The sequence below is a fragment of the Vulpes vulpes genome, chromosome 13 (assembly GCF_048418805.1).
Source record: "Vulpes vulpes isolate BD-2025 chromosome 13, VulVul3, whole genome shotgun sequence".
Lineage (NCBI taxonomy): Eukaryota > Metazoa > Chordata > Mammalia > Carnivora > Canidae > Vulpes > Vulpes vulpes.
Genome location: NC_132792.1, coordinates 87,531,993 through 87,551,327, shown reverse-complemented (window position 1 = coordinate 87,551,327; position 19,335 = coordinate 87,531,993). Strand labels below are relative to the sequence as shown.

The following is a 19,335-nucleotide window of genomic DNA, read 5'->3' as shown; positions in this document are numbered from 1 at the left end:
CCTTTTCACCAAGGGCTCCTGGGGCTGCGCTCAATCACATGGCTTCTGCTGCAACATGATAGTCTTTCATTCATGCTGTTCCTGTCTTTGACTAGCTAGGGGTCCTATAAAAATCCTAATTGTTTAATATGCTGCTCAGATTCCTGCTCCCCAAAGAAAACAACAGCCACACAGATGTGAACACCTTCTATGTAACACCAGTGATTATAATCCAATACCATATCTCAAGCCCCCTCCTGACCAAAGTCATCTCAAGAATATAAAGAAAATTTGATGCTGTCTTTGGGCTGATCCCTGGCGGGCATTTTGAGAACAGCTGCCCTGCAGCCTGTGCGCCCCCTGCATGGCCCCTTGTGGAAGCCTGAGTCTTTCTCCCTTTGTCTCATAGCCATGTCCACCAAGGAGAATGCTAATTTACCAGCTGCTCCTCATAACAGATTCAAGAAGAAGGGGAAAGACAGTACAGAAATGAGGCAGTGCTGAACAGAAGTTAATGCGGAGCTGAGGAAAGCTAAGAAGGATGACCAGATGCTGATAAGGAGAAATGTTAAGCTCACATCCTGATGACACTACTTCACTGCAGGAAAACAACCAGGGCACTGTGAATTGGTCTGTTGATGACATTGTCAAAGGCATAAATAGCAACAATTTGAAAACCAGCTCCAGGCGACTCAAGCTGCTAGGAAACCACTTTCTAGGGAAACATAGGCCCCCATACACAGTATATAATCTGGGCTGGTTTGCTTCCAAAATTTGTGTTCTTCTTGGGCAGAACTGATCATAGTCCCATTCAGTTTGAATCTGCTTGGTCCCTCACTAACATTGCTTCTGGAACATCAAAATAGACCAAGGCTGTGATAGATGGAGGTGTTACCCCCACCTTCCTTTCTCTGTATGCATCTCCCCATGCCCGCCTCAGTGAACAAACTGTATGGGTTCTAGGAAACCTTGCAGGTGATGGTTCAGTTTCCTGAGACTTGGTTATCAGGTATGGGCAGTTGACCCCCTGTTGGCTCTCCTTGCAATTCCCGACATGTCATCTTTAGCATGTGGTTATTTACGTCATCATACCTGGATACTTTCAAACCTTTGTTGCAACAAGAATCTTATACCTACATCCGATGAATGCTGTTGAGCAGATTCTTCCTACCTTAGTTTGTCTTCTGCATCATGGTGATCCAGAAGTATTAGCAGATACCTGCTGGGTCATTTGCTACCTTACTAATGGCCCAAATGAATGTATTGAAATGGTTGTGAAAACAGGAGTTGTGCTCCAACTTATGAAGTTTCTAGGAGCTGCTGAATTGCCCATTGTGACTCCTACACTAAAAGCCATAGAAAGTACTGTCACTGGGACAGATGATCAGATCTGTGTTGTAATAGATGCAGGAGCACTTGCTGTCTTTCCCAGCCTGCTAATGAACCCCAAATTAATATTCAAAAGGAAGCTATATGGACAATGCCAAACATCACAGCTGCTCACCAAGGACCAGGTACAGCAAGTTATAAATCACGAATTAGTCCCATTCCTCGTTGGTGGTCTCTCTAAGGCAGACTTTAAGATACAAAAGAAAGCTGTATGGGCTGTGACCAACCACACAACTGGGAGAACATTTGAACAGATTGTTTACCTTGTTCATTGTGACATAATAGAAGCATTGATGAACCTCTCGACTGTGAAAGATCCCAAACATATTCTGGTTATTCTGGATGCCATTTTAAGTACCTTTCAGGCTCCTGAGAAAGTAGGTGAAAATGAGAAACTTAGTATAATGATTGAAGAGTGTGGAGGTTTGAACAAAATTGAAACTCTATAAAACCATGAAAACGAATCTGTGTACGAAGCTTCATTAAACTTGACTGAGGGGTACCCGGGTGGCTCAGTCAGTTAAGCATCCAACTCTTGACTTCAGGTCATATCTCAGGGTCATGAGATCGAGCCCCAAGTCGGGCTCCTTGCTTGGTGGGGAGCCTGCTTCTCCTTCTTCCTGCCTGCCGCTCTCCCTGCTCATGCTCTCTCTCTGTCAAATAAATAAATAAAATCTTTAAAAAATAAAAAATAAACTTGATTATAACCATTTCTCTGTAGAGGAAGAGGAAGATCAAAATGTTGTGTTAGAAGCTACATCTGAGAGCTCCCAAGTTCAAGATGGCACTTCTGGGAACTTTAACTTTTAGATTGTACAGCTGAAGCAAAAAATTGTTTGTTGTGTACTACATTAGCATAAATTTGTCTTACCATTTCTCTATTATGATGTCTTTTTTAATGTGTTTTATTGGGACACCTGGGTGGCTCAGTGGTTGAGCACCTGCCTTTAGCAGATGAGCCAGGGGTCCTGGAATCAAGTCCCCTTAGGGAGCCAGCTTCTCCTTCTGCCTGTGTCTCTGCCTCCTCTCTCTGTGTCTCTCAGAAATGAATAAATAAAATATTTTTTTAAAAATGAAAAAATAAATGTGTTTTGTTATTGTCACAATTTTTACAAGGAACTATCCTTGAATAGTTCCAAACTCTACATGCTGTATGAAGGTCTTCCTCTCAGTGGGTTTCTTATTTCTTTGTAGAATCTCATATATCACAGTATCCTTTAAGTAAAGATTAAATTTCACCCTTTAAAAAAGAATATAAAGGAAATTCAGTTTTAGAAGATGCTTAGATATTGGTACATCCCATGAGTGGACTGAACTGTTTTTTTTTTTTTTTTCACTTTCAAGATGATGTTTAAATTCTAGTTAGTCAACATATATTGTATTATTAGTTTCAAGGGTAGAATTTAATGATTCATCACTTGTGTATAACACCCAGTGTTCATCACAATAAGTGCCCTCCTTGTATTATGCTGAATGAAGTAAGTCAATCAGAGAAGGACAAACATTATATGTTCTCATTCATTTGGGGAATATAAATAATAGTGAAAGGGAATATAAGGGAAGGGAGAAGAAATGTGTGGGAAATATCAGAAAGGGAGACAGAACATGAAGACTCCTAACTCTGGGAAACGAACTAGGGGTGGTGGAAGGGGAGGAGGGCAGGGGGTGGGGGTGAATGGGCGACGGGCACTGAGGGGGGCACTTGACGGGATGAGCACTGGGTGTTATTCTGTATGTTGGTAAATTGAACACCAATAAAAAATAAATTTATTTAAAAAAAATAAGTGCCTTCCTTAATGCCTGTCACCCAGTTACCCCAACCTCCCACCTGCCTCCCTTCCAGCAACCCTTACTTTGTTCTCTGTTCAAAATAATCATCTAAATAGATATTAAAAAAGGAATGTGACCTCTCTCTAATAAAATCATAAATATACATGGAAATGTAGGGATGCTTTCTCACAGTGATGAAGAATATGTGGTTTAAATCAGAAATGAGCATTGTACTTAAATGCAACTACTAGAAATATTCTCATGAAAAATCCAGAATAAAATAAAGGAGCCCAAGATAATGATTAATATTTAATAGGTAGTTTTTGACAATTACAAAAGAACAAAAACAAAAATTAGATGCATAGGTATAGAAAAGAAAAATATAAAATTATTATACCTTGTGAATGACAGACATACTTGTAAACCTGAAATGGTAAAAGAATCAGTTGAAAAATCATGAAAAAATTTAAATACAATGATGTGATTACAAAATAGATTTATTAAAATTTGGGCAGCCCAGGTGGCTCAGCAGTTTAGTGCCAGCTTCGGCCCAGGGTCTGATCCTGGGGACCCAGGATCGGGTCCTGCATCAGGCTCCCTGCATGGAGCCTGCTTCTCCCTCTGCCTGTGTCTCTGCCTCTGTGTGTGTGTGTGTGTGTGTCTCATGAATAAATAAATAAAATCTTTTTTAAAAAACATATATTAAAATTTATAGTGTTCATATATATATATCAGCAATGGCCACTTTTTTAAAAATTACAATTTAAAATGTTTCATTCTTGGGATCCCTGGGTGTCGCAGCGGTTTGGCGCCTGCCTTTGGCCCAGGGCGCGATCCTGGAGACCCGGGATCGAATCCCACATCGGGCTCCCGGTGCATGGAGTCTGCTTCTCCCTCTGCCTGTGTCTCTGCCTCTCTCTCTCTGGGTGTGTGTGACTATCATAAATAAATAAAAAAAATTTTTAAAAATAAAATGTTTCATTCTTAATAGTAACTAACTAGACAGTATGCCTGGATACACTGTCATAAAAAAAAACAAAACCCTGTTGTGGTCTAAATGGGGGGGAAAAGGCAAAACATGAAGCATTAGAGAGATTAAAGTAAATGAAGTGATACACATGAAAATAGGGTCTCTGGGTCTCCGTGGCAGCCTGGCAGCAGATGCTCAAGAAGACCTGAGCTAGCCCAGCTGGTGCTGGAGCTCCTCAGACTTTCCAGGCAAGCTATTGGTAGCTCTGGTACTGATGGGGCTTTGGTAGCTCCCCGTTCCTCTGCCTAGATCCTTGATCCCCGGATATCACCGTGTCTCCCCTCCCCACCTGCTCCCTGCTTTGGCTCAAAAGTTACCTGGCTGAAACTCACTCTGACCATTCTATTAAAAATTACAAGATATCCCTTGGGCCCATCCACCTTACTCTGCTTTATTTTTCCCATTGTACTTTTGTTTGTTTGCTGCTTCCCCCTACTAATAATGTAATCTCCAGGAGGGAAAGGTCTTTTTAGTTCAACTGTTGCATAACTGAATGAATGAATGAATGAAAGAAAATGTACGTAAAGTTTAAAGATAGGAAGAAAAGCACGAGAAATAAAACATTAAATATGCTATGGTAATGGTATTCTGATGATCTTTTTTCTTTTATTTCCGAAACGTTTTGTAACTTAGGTTATGATTTTTATTTATTAAAATGAATTTATATTTTAATAGGATTATGGCTCTGCTTAGCTAGTTCCTTTCCCAACTTGTTTGCAGGGAAAAAGTGTATACAGGGAACAGACAGTCTCATTATACAGCTTAACCACAAAAACAAGCATACAATCTATTTTCATTAAGTCTGTTTTTGATTTCATTGTTTTATTTCTTTTAATAAATTTATTTTTTATTGGTGTTCAATTTACCAACATACAGAATAACACCCAGTGCTCATCCCGTCAAGTGCCCCCCTCAGTGCCCGTCGCCCATTCACCCCCACCCCCCGCCCTCCTCCCCTTCCACCACCCCTAGTTCGTTTCCCAGAGTTAGGAGTCTTTTTTTTTTTATTTTTTTCTTAACTTTTATTTATTTATGATAGTCACATAGAGAGAGAGAGAGAGAGAGAGAGAGAGAGAGAGGCAGAGACACAGGCAGAGGGAGAAGCAGGCTCCATGCACCGGGAGCCCGATGTGGGATTCGATCCCTGGTCTCCAGGATCGCGCCCTGGGCCAAAGGCAGGCGCTAAACCGCTGCGCCACCCAGGGACCCCGAGTTAGGAGTCTTTATGTTCTGTCACCCTTCCTGATATTTCCCACACATTTCTTCTCCCTTCCTTTATATTCCCTTTCACTATTATTTATATTCCCCAAATGAATGAGAACATACACTGTTTGTCCTTCTCCGATTGACTTACTTCACTCAGCATAATACCCTCCAGTTCCATCCACGTTGAAGCAAATGGTGGGTATTTGTCGTTTCTAATGGCTGAGTAATATTCCATTTTACACATATATCACATCTTCTTTATCCATTCATCTTTCGATGGACACCGAGGCTCCTTCCTCAGTTTGGCTATTGTGGGCATTGCTGATAGAAACATCCGGGTGCAGGTGTCCCGGTGTTTCATTGCATCTGTATCTTTGGGGTAAATCCCCAACAGTGCAGTTGCTGTGTCGTAGGGCAGGTCTATTTTTAACTCTTTGAGGAACCTCCACACAGTTTTCCAGAGTGGCTGCACCAGTTCACATTCCCACCAAAGGTGCGGGAGGGTTCCCTTTTCTCCGCATCCTCTCCAACGTTTGTGGTTTCCTGCCTTGTTAATGTTCCCCATTCTCACTGGTGTGAGGTGGGATCTCATTGTGGTTTTGATTTGTATTTCCCTGATGGCAAGTGATGCAGAGCATTTTCTCATGTGCATGTTGGTCACGTCTTTGTCTTCCTCTGTGAGATTTCTCTTCATGTCTTTTGCCCATTTCATGACTGGATTGTTTGTTTCTTTGGTGTTAAGTTTAATAAGTTCTTTATAGATCTTGGAAACTAGCCCTTTATCTGACAGGTCATTTGCAAATATCTTCTCCCATTCTGTAGGTTGTCTTTTAGTTTTGTTGACTGTATCCTTTGCTGTGCAAAAGCTTCTTATCTTGATGAAGTCCCAATAATTCATTCTTGCTTTCGTTTCTTTTGCCTTCATGGATGTATCTTGCAAGAAGTTACTGTGGGTGAGTTCAAAAAGGGTGTTGTCTGTGTTCTCCTCTAGGATTTTGATAGAATCTTGTCTCACATTTAGATCTTTCATCCATTTTGAGTTTATCTTTGTGTATGGTGTAAGAGAATGGTCCAGTTTCATTCTTCTGCATGTGGATGTCCAATTTTCCCAGCACCATTTATTGAAGCAACTGTCTTTCTTCCAATGGGTAGTCTTTCCTCCTTTACCGAATATTAGTTGACCATAAAGTTCAGGGTCCAATTCTGGGTTCTCTATTCTGATCCATTGATCTATGTGTCTGTTTTTGTGCCAGTACCACACTGTCTTGATGACCACAGCTTTGTAGTACAACCTGAAATCTGGTATTGTGAAGCCCCCAGCTATGGTATTAGTTTTTAAAATTCCCCTGGCTATTCAGGGTCTTTTCTGATTCCACACAAATCTTAAGATAATTTGTTCTAACTCTCTGAAGAAAGTCCATGCTATTTTGATAGGGTTTGCATTAAACGTGTAAATTGCCCTGGGTAACATTGACATTTTCACAATATTAATTCTTCCAATCCATGAGCATGGAATATTTTTCCATCTCTTTGTGTCTTCCTCAATTGTTTTCAGAAGTGTTCTATAGCTTTTAGGGTATAGATCCTTTACCTCTTTGGTTAGGTTTATTCCTAGGTATCTTATGCTTTTGGGTGCAATTGTCAATGGGATTGACTCCTTAATTTCTCTTTCTTCAGTCTCATTGTTAGTGTATAGAAATGCCACTGACTTCTGGGCATTGATTTTGTATCCTGCCATGCTACCAAATTGCTGTATGAGTTCTAGCAATCTTGGGGTGGAGGCTTTTGGGTTTTCTATGTAGAGTATCATGTCATTGGCGAAGACGAAGAGTTGACTTCTTCTTTGCCAATTTGAATGCCTTTAATGTCTTTTTGTTGTCTGATTGCTGAGGCGAGGACTTCCAGTACTATGTTGAATAGGAGTGGTGAGATTGGACATCCCTGTCTTGTTCCTGATCTTAGGGGAAAGGCTCCCAGTGCTTCCCCATTGAGAATGATATTTGCTGTGGGCTTTTCGTAAATGGCTTTTAAGATGTTGAGGAATGTTCCCTCTATCCTACGCTCTGAAGAGTTTTGATCAGGAATGGATGCTGTATTTTGTCAAATGCTTTCTCTGCATCTAATGAGAGGATCATATGGTTCTTGGTTTTTCTCTTGCTGATATGATGAATCACATTGATTGTTTTACGAGTGTTGAACCAGCCTTGTGTCCCGGGAATAAATCCTACTTGGTCATGGGGAATAATTTTCTTAATGTATTGTTGGATCCTATTGGCTAGTATCTTGTTGAGAATTTTTGCATCCATGTTCATCAGGGGTATTGGTCTGTAATTCTCCTTTTTGATGGGGTCTTTGTCTGGTTTTGGAATTAAGGTGATGCTGGCCTCATAGAACGAATTTGGAAGTATTCCATCTCTTTCTATATTTCCAAAGAGCTTTAGTAGAATAGGTATGGTTTCTTATTTAAACGTTTGTAGAATTCCCCTGGGAAGCCATCTGGCCCTGGACTTTTGTGTCTTGGGAAGTTTTTGATGACTGCTTCAATTTCCTCCCTGGTTATTGGCCTGTTCAGGTTTTCTATTTCTTCCTTTTCCAGTTTTGGTAGTTTGTGGCTTTCCAGGAATGCGTCCATTTCTTCTAAATTGACTAATTTATTGGCGTATAGCTATTCATAATATGTTTTTAAAATCATTTGTATTTCCTTGGTGTTGGTAGTGATCTCTCCTTTCTCATTCATTATTTTATTAATTTGAGTCTTCTATCTCTTCTTTTTAATAAGGCTGGCTAATGGTTTATCTATCTTATTAATTCTTTCAAAGAACCAACTCCTGGTTTTGTTGATCTGTTCACAGTTCTGGTCTCGATTTTGTTGAGAACTGCTCGAATCTTTATTAACTCTCTTCTTCTGCTGGGTGTAGGATCTATTTGCTGTTTTTTCTCTAGCTCCTTTTTTTATTTTTTTTCTTTATTTATTTATGATAGTCACACACACACAGAGAGAGAGGCAGAGACACAGGCAGAGGGAGAAGCAGGCTCCATGCACCGGGAGCCCGACGTGGGACTCGATCCCAGGCCTCCAGGATTGCGCCCTGGGCCAAAGGCAGGCGCCAAACCACTGTGCCACCAAGGGATCCCCTTCTCTAGCTCCTTTATGTGTAAGGTTAGCTTTTGTATTTGAGTTTTTTCCAGTTTTTGAATGGATGCTTGTATTGCAATGTATTTCCCCCTTAGGACTGTTTTTGCTGCATCCCAAAGATTTTGAACGGTTGTATCTTCATTCTCATTAGTTTCCATGAATCTTTTTAATTCTTCCTTAATTTCCTGGTTGACCCTTTCATCTTTCAGCAGGATGGTCCTTAACCTCCACGTGTTTGAAATCCTTCCAAACTTCTTGTTGTGATTTAGTTCTAATTTCAAGGCATTATTGTCTGAGAATATGCAGGGGACGATCCCAATCTTTTGGTATTGGTTCAGACCCGATTTGTGACCCAGTATGTGGTCTATTCTGGAGAAAGTTCCATGTGCACTTGAGAAGAATGTGTATTCAATTGAGTTTGGATGTAAAGTTCTGTAGATATCTGTGAAATCCATCTGGTCCAGTGTATCATTTAAAGCTCTCGTTTCTTTGGAGATGTTGTGCTTAGAGACCTATCGAGTATAGAAACAGCTAGATTGAAGTCACCAAGTATAAGTGTATTATTATCTAAGTATTTCTTCACTTTGGTTATTAATTGATTGATATATTTGGCAGCTCCCACATTCGGGGCATATATATTGAGGATTGTTAAGTCCTCTAGTTGGATAGATCCTTTAAGTATGAGATAGTGTCCCTCTTCATCTCTCACTGTAGTCTTTGGGGTAAATTTTAGTTTATTTGATAGGAGGATGGCTACCCCTGCTTTCTTTTGAGGACCATTTGAATGGTAAATGGTTCTCCAACCTTTTATTTTCAGGCTGTCAGTGTCCTTCTGTCTAAAATGAGTCTCTTGTAGACAGCAAATAGATGGGTCCTGCTTTTTTATCCAGTCTGAAACCCTGCGCCTTTTGATGGGGTCATTAAGCCCGTTCACGTTCAGAGTTACTATTGAAAGGTATGAGTTTAGTGTCATCATGATATCTATTCAGTCCTTGTTTTTGTGGATTGTTCCACTGAACTTTTTCTTAAGGGGAATTTTTTAAGAGTCCCCCTTAAAATTTCTTGCAGAGCTGGTTTGGAGGTCACATATTCTTTCAGTTCCTGCCTGTCTTGGAAGCTCTTTATCTCTCCTTCCATTCTGAATGAGAGCCTTGCTGGATAAAGTGTTCTTGGTTGCATGTTCTTCTCATTTAGGACCCTGAATATATCCTGCCAGCCCTTTCTGGCCTGCCAGGTCTCTGTGGAGAGGTCTGCTGTTACCCTAATACTCCTCCCCATAAAAGTCAGGGATTTCTTGTCTCTTGCTGCTTTAAGGATCTTCTCTTTATCTTTGGAATTTGCAAGCTTAACTATTAGATGTCAAGGTGTTGAACGGTTTTTATTGATTTTAGGGGTGGGAGGATCTCTCTATTTCCTGGATCTGAATGCCTGTTTCCCTTCCCAGATTAGGAAAGTTTTCAGCTAGGATTTGTTCAAATACATATTCTGGCCCTCTGTCCCTTTCGGTGCCCTCGGGAGCCCCAGTTAAACGTAGGTTTTTCTTCCTCAGGCTGTCGTTTATTTCCCTTAATCTATCTTCATGGTCTCTTAATTAATTGTCTCTTTTTTCCTCAGTTTCCCTCTTTGCCATCAACTTGTCTTCTATGTCACTCACCCGTTCTTTCACCTCGTTAACCCTCGTCGCTAGGACTTCTAGTTTGGATTGCATTTCATTCAATTGATTTTTAATTTCTGCCTGATTGGATCTAAATTCTGCAATCATGAAGTCTCTTGAGTCCTTTATGCTTTTTTCTAGAGCCACCAGTAGCTGTATAATAGTGCTTCTGAATTGGCTTTCTGACATTGAATTGTAATCCAGATTTTGTAGCTTTGTGGGAGAGAGGACTGTTTCTGATTCTTTCTTTTGAGGTGAGGTTTTCCTTCTAGTCATTTTGCTCAATGCAGAGTGGCCAAAAACAAGTTGTATTGGGAAAAGGAGAAAAAGAGAGGAGAGAAAAAGGAAAGAAAAGAGAAAAAGAAAAAAGGAAGAAAAAAAAAGAGAAAGAAAAAGAAAGGGAAAAAAAGGGGTGGGGGAAGCGAACAAATCAAAAAGCAAAAAACAAAACAAAACAAAATAAAACACGGGGGAGTATCTTCTGATTCTGTATACTTTGAGTCCCTTGACTTCCCCTGGAACTTGTCCGTCTCGCTGGTCTTCTGGGGGAGGGGCCTGCTGTGCTGATTTTCAGGTGTTAGCACTTGGGGGAGCTGCTCTGCCCCCTGCCTGGTGCAGGGCTCAGTGGGGGTTGTTTACCCCGTGAGGCCCCTGGAGGAACAACCCCAGTCGCGGGGCCAGCTCTGGAGCTCTGGAGTCAGCTCCTGCAGTAGCTCCAGAGCTCTCCTTCTGCAGGGCCTGGAGGCTCCGGGGCGGGGCCGCTGATCTGCTCAGCTCCGGGCAGGAACGTCCTTGCTGTCCTGGGCCCTCCCGGCCTCTGCCTGTCCCGGGGGAGGCTGGATCCTGGGCTGTGTCCCGGCGCCCTGTGCTCCGGGGCCTGAGCTGTTGGATTCGCGCTCCTGCCGCCGCGCAGCCCCCTCCACGGAGCCGCCGCCCGAGCCCCTCCGAGCTGCTCCGGGTCCCGCCGTGCGCGCTGTAGCCCTTAGGGAGCTCAGCGCACTCTCCCCGGGGCGCAGGTGTCTGTTAGTGTCCCAGGGAGCCCGAGGGCATCCCCGCCCTCCTGGGTCCTGCTCTGACTCCCTGCGGGCCCCTTTCCACCCGGGAAGGTTGGTGCAGCTCCTGCTTCTCCGGGACGGGGCTCTCCTGTCCTGGGGACACTCGCCCCGGCCTCAGCCCGGCTCCTCGCGGGGCCCCTCCCCCTTGGAGGCCTTTTGTTTCTTTATTTCTTTTTCCCCGTCTTCCTACCTCGATAGAAGCACGAACTCTTCTCACTGTAGCCTTCCAGTTGGTCTCTCCTTAAATCTCAGGCCAGGGGATCCCTGGGTGGCTCAGCGGTTTGGCGCCTGCCTTTGGCCCAGGGCGCGATCCTGGAGTCCCGGGATCGAGTCCCACATCGGGCTCCCGGCTTAGAGCCTGCTTCTCCCTCCTCCTGTGTCTCTGCCTCTTTCTCTCTCTGTGTCTATCATAAATAAAAATAAATAAATAAATCTTTAAAAAATAAAAATAAAAAAATAAATCTCAGGCCGAATTCGTAGATTTTCAGGATGATTTGAAGGTTATCTAGGTATTTTGGTGGGGACAGGTGACTTGGGGACCCTACTCTTCCACCATCTTGCCCCTCCCTCCTGATTTCATTGTTTTAAATCTTTAGTTGTTCTTAACTGTAGCTGTTATCTGTGTCTTGAGACCACATTTTTATCTGAACCTTTTAATTACTATTTTTTTCAAGTGGATCAACTTTTCTTATCCCAAATTGAATACCTCTAGCTAATCTCAAACTGAAATTAGTAAGATAAATTGCATTTCATTGAAATGTTCTGAAATGTGTACTCTCTTCTTTCAAGTTACATCTTCCTTCTAATATTAATGCTCGGTGAATTTTCTGTTTCAGTTTCATCCCAGCTGCTGGATCTATTGTTTTCAAAGAGTAGACTCACAGCACTTACATACATGTTTGGACTACTATGTTTTAAGCTGACTCATTAAAAATTAAAAATATTTTTTAGGTGTTTGCTTTAAGAAAACCTTAGGGTTTATATTAAGTGAGACAGTTGATAATGATTGGTAATAACTGCTGAAGAAAAAGAACCTATCATTTTTTTAAATTTTGTATTTATTTTTTTAATTTTTAAAGATTTTATTTATTTGTTCATGAGACACAGAGGGAAAGAGAGAGAGAGAGGCAGAGAGGCAGAGAGAGAAGCAGGCTCCATGCAGGGAACCCGACATGGGACTCGATCCCAGGTCTCCAGGATCACGTCCTGGACCAAAGGCAGCGCTAAACCACTGAGCCACCAGGGCTGCCCATAATCTGTCTTTTTGTGTATAAGTGTTGGTTTGGAACCTATTCATCTAGTTGCTTGGAGTAATTCTTAGTATGTATGGGATATTCTGGAGCTCTTTTGTATGTGAGGGCTTCTGGCCTTATAGATAGTTCCATGGAAAAGCTTCAGGGCCTATTTCCAGCCATCCTTCATCCTTGATATATGTCAAGTCATCCCTAAGAAGAGAAATATTGGCCACCCTGTGGTTGCCAAGAAAAACCCTAGAGAGTCTAATTGAGTTTTGATTACAACCTAGTGATTATGGCCTGGGAAAAAATTTTATAGGATAACTGGATTTGTGGGCTTTTCATTTCTACATTTTCTGGAACTGTTCAAGATTTGCTATCAGGCAAAGCCCAAGCACTTTTGGAATTAGGTGGTCTCATAGCCTTCAAGAAAGGGCTTCTTAACCTTTCAGAAACACCAAACATTCCCAGTCAACCACAAATGAAATTGGCAGCTGTCCTCTTGCTGTGCACAGTCCAACTGGCAGAAAGCCTCTGAAGCAGCCAGGTTCCAAACAGGTGTTTATACATTTACTTTTAGTGACCCTAACAAGCCCCCCTGAATCCACTTGGTGAGGTCCTGACTCCTTTCTCTTTTCTCTTAGCCCCAAAGAGCTCATGATGTAATTCTCTGGCACAGCAAGCTTTCCAAAAGATGTTTGCTTGGCTGCATTCCCATCAGCAAAATTGTCACACATTTATCCTGAAGCAATATTGAAGTGTCCAAGATAGAAATGTCAGAGCATATGTTAGAATATTCTGCATGATTAGACCATGCCCTCACATCAATGATCCACCACTAAATTCTTTGTCCAGACTCCTCCTAGGCCTGGTGATACCTGTTAGAGGCTAGAGTTTTAAGCAGTACACAAGTAGAAGAAACTCCCAGAGCTGGTCCCAAAAGGGGGCTTAAATTAGAAATACTCATGATAAAGCCACTTCTAAGAGTTGTTAGTGAAAACAGGCAATGGAATCTGTGATTGAAAATGCTGGTATCTTCCATTGTCCATTCTCTATTTCTGCCTTTAGCCTCAGCTTAAGCTGCTGGACCCATGGCTACCCCCATAAAGACTACATTTCCTAGCTCCCTTGCAGCTTCATGTGGCCATGAAGCTAAATTCTGGCCAATGAACTATGAGTCCAAGTGATACATGCAACTTCTAAGTTGTTTGCTTAAAAGGAAAAAGCAATGTTTTCCACTTTGTCTTTTTCCCTTCCCCCTGGCTAGAAATTAAACAGAAGATGAAACAAGGAGCACCATTAGAGACCATAAGCTGGAAGCTGTGCAATAAGGACAGTGGAATAGCAAGCAAGGAATCTAGCTCCCCAACATCACAGAGCTGCATATCAGCTCTGTGCCATTTGCACTCATACCATTGCATGGGGTGGATGTACAGTCCTCCTATCTTGTTAAAGCTACTGTTATTTTGGCCTTTGTTATAGCAATAAAGTTCTTACTCCAACTAAAACAAACCAAAGGTCAAGACCTGGAAAGGTAGAAAATTAGTCTTTCAAACTATTTTAGTTATGTACACATGAGAACAGACGACAAGTTAAGGTGAAAAAATGAGAATGAAAGGAAAAGTGAAGGAAGATCTCAGATCAGGCTGCTATAACAAAAAACCATAGATCTGGAAGCTGGGAAGTCCAAGATCAAAGTGGGGGCTGATTCAGTGCCTGGGTGAGAGCCCTCTTCCTGGTTTACAGATGTTTGCCTTCTTGCTGTGTCCTCATATGGCTCAGCTTAGCTCTCTGGCCTCTTACCATGAGGGCACTAATCCTATTCATGAGATTCACCCTCATGACCTAATCACTTCCCAACAGCCCCATCTTCTAACACTGTCACACTGGGGTTAGAGGTTAACATATGAACATTCAGTCCATATCAGATGATCAAGTTAAAAGGAAATATTGCAAGGCCACTTTTGTGAACACTGAAGATCCTTCAGAGTGTTCCTTATATGCCCATCCAGGGACAACTACTTAATGAGATTGAAATAATCTCAATGTCATGGCTGGTATAGCTTAGCTCTTGGCTCATGGAGTAGGACTTTGGATTTGTTATTTTGAAATAACCTTGGATTCTTTCCTGCACCATAGGAGAACAAAGATGAATGAAGTAGTTATTCAGCCTATGGCTAAATAAAACATACAATCCTTTAATCTTTCTATTTAATACCGAATGCAGATGATCCTAGATCACTAGACTGTTGACTTATAGTTATATATGTCCTATAAACAATAGCTTCTTAGAATATTTTTCTAACACTCAATATTGCATTTATTTTAGGTTTACACAATCAGATTGGAAAAAAAAAAAAACAATCAATGGATAGAGAACTCCAAAGAGGCTTTCATCACAATACAATGTGAGAATATTTTTAGTTGTCTTTTGTGAGAGTCTAATAATGATTTTTTAAGTGTCATTCCAACTAGTTTTATGACAAATCTTGTATAATCGGGGAATAATCAGAATTTACCTCTGTACTCTGGCAGAATCAATCCTATAGACTTTTCTTGTGAGCCATGTCGATACTAGGAAGAAATAATGGTTTTTATAGCCCAAGTAAAATGTTAATGACAAAATTAGTTAGAATCAAATGATATCAAGATTATTTTTTTGTAAAGATTTTATTTATTCATGAGAGAGAGAGAGAGAGAGAGAGAGAGAGAGAGGCAGAGACACAGGCAGAGGGAGAAGGAGGCTCCATGCAGGGAGTCCGATGTAGGACTCGATTCTAGGTCTCCAGGATCGTGCCCTGGGCCAAAGTCGGCACTAAACCGCTAAGTCACCGAGGCTGCCTGATATCCAGATTCTTTTTAGAACTGAGTCACTATAGTCACCTTCATTAAAATTAGAAACATAAGGCATTTTATTTAAATAGATTTTGTACAATAAAAAAGACTGGGGCAGCCCAGGTGGCTCAGCGGTTTAGCGCCGCCTTTGACCCAGGGTGTGATCCTGGGGTTCCAGGATCGAGTCCCACGTCGGGCTCCCAGCATGGAGCCTGCTTCTCCGTCTGCCTGTCTCTCTGTCTCTCTCTCTAATAAGTAAATAAAATCTTTTTTTAAAAACAGACTGAATTCTGAGCATATACTATGTTATTAAAGTATGTACTCTGGTTTTAGCTTTTTTCTGTATGAACATGTTTCTCTTTCCCCAATTAAAAAGTACTTGGTATGCCACTTCTATTGCTATGTAGTCCCCTATACGATAGAGAAGAAAACTAGCAGCACTTTTGGTTTCAAATGCATCATGACAATATGTAGTTTGAAATCACATCTCTGACTGAATGTCAATACCTCTAATGTATAGATAGGCAGCCACTAGGCACCCTTTTGGGTCCTGAGGAGATAGCATGCCCAGAACCATCCCTAGAAAATGACAATGTGTTGTATCTGCCCAGGGCAAGCTCTTCAGGAGCCTCTGGGTAAAACTTACCAGGTAAAGGCATAAACCCAGAAAATCCTCCTAAAATTGTAAACAGAGAATTTAAAAAATTAATTTCTAGAATCAAGATGTGTGTTAGACAGATATAGGAGATGGACATAGTGCAAGTACCTCTGATAAACTGAAGTCAGGGAAGATCTTTAAGATGGCATTGCAATTGGAGGGTGATATCCTCTTAACTCCAGAGAGAGCTATAACCCCACACTCCCCAGTCTGGCTGAGGAAGACATTTGTAGAAATAATTCAGAGGTAGCAGGCATTTTGCAAAATGCATCTGCAGAGGGCATTCATATTTAGATCAAGTTCCATCTCTTAAGCTGTATGTATTGCATCATGTGTAAAATGCCACAGGAACCCAAAAACTTTAGTAATAGAAATTCTGTGCTAAAATCTGTATAGCTGGGATTGAAAGTATCTGAACCTTGAAGACTTTGAATTGAAATAATTCAAGTTAGATACTAAACACAGTTTGTACTAAGAGGTGGTAGCCATTCCATACAGATTAGGTTGAGATGGATGTCAAACAGTATGAGATAGGAAACGAGACCAATAAATTCTGTGGTCCCAGGAAAAAAGGAAAAGAGGTCAAAGACAAGTATTTCCCTGCCCATGTGACCCATGGTAGCCTGTGGGTTTACCAGTGCCTGAATCAGGAGGAATGGGTAACTCCAGAACAGCACTGCCATGCTTTTGTATTTTATATACTTCATGGTATTTATCTCCTCGCGTTTATTATACAATGTAGGTTAAGTCCAATTAGTCTTTTTTTTTGTTTATGGCTGCCTCGCTTTAGGGGATGCCCTTGCAGATATGATCAAGGGTAAATCTCTGTAGGAGGTAAAACCGAACCCTTTCATTTGCCCAAGGATATCTTTTCAGTCATTCCTATCTCCCATTCCTAAGTCACCAGCTCTCTGACAGGTCATTCTCATCAGCAAAGAAATACACTTTTAAGATTTTTTAAAAATAAATAAATAAAACACTGTTTTCTCCCATCTTAAAACAAAACCAATCCTATTGACCCCACTTCTGTCAGCCACAGTTCCATTTCTGTAGTCCCATCTAGAGCAAAACTTAAACATTGTCGAGATTCACTGCCTGCAATTTCCATCCTTCTCTTCTCTCATCTTTACTTCTATGGAAGTGAAATTCACATAGCATAAAGTTAACCACTTTGGGGTGGTTACCTGTTACAGATTCAGTGGCATTTAGTACATTCACAGTGCTGTGCAACCAACACTCTATCTAGTGTTTATCTAGACATGTTTATCCCCAAAACAGAAATTCCTGCACCCTTTAAGGACTCTCTCCCTGTTCTCTTATCCCCCAGCCCTGGCAAATACTAATTGGCTTCTTCTCTTGATTGATTTACCTATTCTGGGCATTCATATAAATGGAATCATACAATACATGACCTATTGCGTTTGGCTTCTTTCATTTAGCATGTTTTTTTTTTTAAGACTATTTATTTAAGAGAGAGAGAGAGTGAGACAGTGAGCGAGCGAGTGAAAGAACATGAGTTGTGGGGAGGGACAGAAGGAAAGGAAAAAGCAGATTCCCCATTGAGCAGGGGAACAGGATATGAGGCCCAATTCTGGGACTCTAGGATCATGACCTGAGCTGAAGGCAGATGCGTAACTGACTGAGCCACCCAGGTGCCCCTCATTTAGCCTGTTTTTAAGGTTCAGCCACATAATGCAGAGAAAGGGGTACCCTCAGACACTGTTGGTGGGAATGTAAGCTGGTGCACCCACTCTGGAAAACAGTATGAAATTCTCCAAAAAATCGAAAATAGAGCTACCCTATGACCCACCAATTGCACTAGTAGGTATTTACCCAAAGATAAAAATGTAGTGATCCGAAGGGGCACCTGCACCCTGATGCTTTGAGAAGCAATGACCACAATAGCCAAACTATGAAAAGAGCCCAGATGCCATCAACAGATGAATAAATAGAGAAGATGTGGTATATATATGTATATATATGTGTATATATATATATATATACATATATATATATTATGGAACACAGCCATCAAAAAAATGAAATCTTGCCATTTGCAAAGACATGGATGGAACTAGAGGATATTGTGTTAAGTGAAATAAGTCAATCAGAGAAAGATAATTATCTTATGATCTTACTCTTTTGTGGAATTTAAGAAACAAAACAAAGGATCATAATGGAAGAGAGGAAAAAATAAAACAAGACATAATCAGAGAACCATAAAAGACTCATCATAGGAAACAAACTAAGGGTTGCTGGAGGGGAAAGGTGTGGGTGGATGGGGTAACTGGGTGATGGACCTTAAAGAGGGCACGTGATGTAATGAGCACTGGGTATCATGTAAGACTGTTGAATCACTGACCTCTATCTCTGAAAACAATTATTAATTAATTGAATTTATTTATTTTTTTATTTATTTATTTATTTTATGATAGTTACAGAGAGAGAGAGAGAGAGAGGCAGAGACACAGGCAGAGGGAGAAGCAGGCTCCATGCACCGGGAGCCTGATGTGGGATTCGATCCAGGGTCTCCCGGATCGCGCCCTGGGCCAAAGGCGGGCGCCAAACCGCTGCGCCACCCAGGGATCCCTAATTAATTGAATTTAAATACAATTTTTTTAAACTTAAAAAAGAGATTCAGCCACATAATAGCATGTATTCATATTTCATTCTTTTTTGTGGCCAAATAATATTCCATTGCATGGATATACCACATGTTTGTGCATTCACACATGGACAGATACTTAAGTTGTTTCTATCTTTTGGCTATTATGAATAGTGCTGCTATGAAGGTCTGTGAACAATTTATTGTTTAAATGCCTGTCTTCAGTTTGGGTATATATCTAGGAGTGTAACTACTGAGTGTATGGTGATTCCAGATTTAACTCTTGAGGAACTGAACCAGAGCAGCTGAGCCATTTTACATTTCCACTAACAATGTATGAGGTTGCAATTTCTCTGCATCCTGGCCAACACTTGTTTTTTTCAACTTTTTTGTCGTTATAGCCATCCCAGTGGGTGTAAAGTGGTATCTCATTGTGGTTTGGTTTTGCATTTACTTCCCTAATGACTAATCGTGTGGAGAATCTTTTCATGTATATATCTTTTCATTTACATATCTTCATCAGAGAGACCTCTAGCAAAGTCCTTTACCCATTTTTTAATTGGTATGTTTCTGTTGTTGTTGAGTTGTAAGAGTTCTTTATATATTCTAATCATACACCTAAAACCAATATAACACTTTACATTAGCTCTACTGGAATTAAAGTTTATTTATTTATTTGTTTGTTTGTTTATTTATTTATTTATTTATTGGAATTAAAGTTTAAATACTTCCTTAAAAAAGAGTTCTTTCTATATTCTAGATATTAAGGCCAAGTTGTATGGA

The 19,335-nt window shown here is 40.9% G+C and overlaps 1 pseudogene; it reads left to right on the top strand.

Annotated features, from left to right (window-relative positions):
• Nucleotides 1-390: 390 nt before the first annotated feature.
• On the top strand, nucleotides 391-2,178 carry LOC112925225 (importin subunit alpha-1-like; annotated as a pseudogene).
• Nucleotides 2,179-19,335: the final 17,157 nt, after the last annotated feature.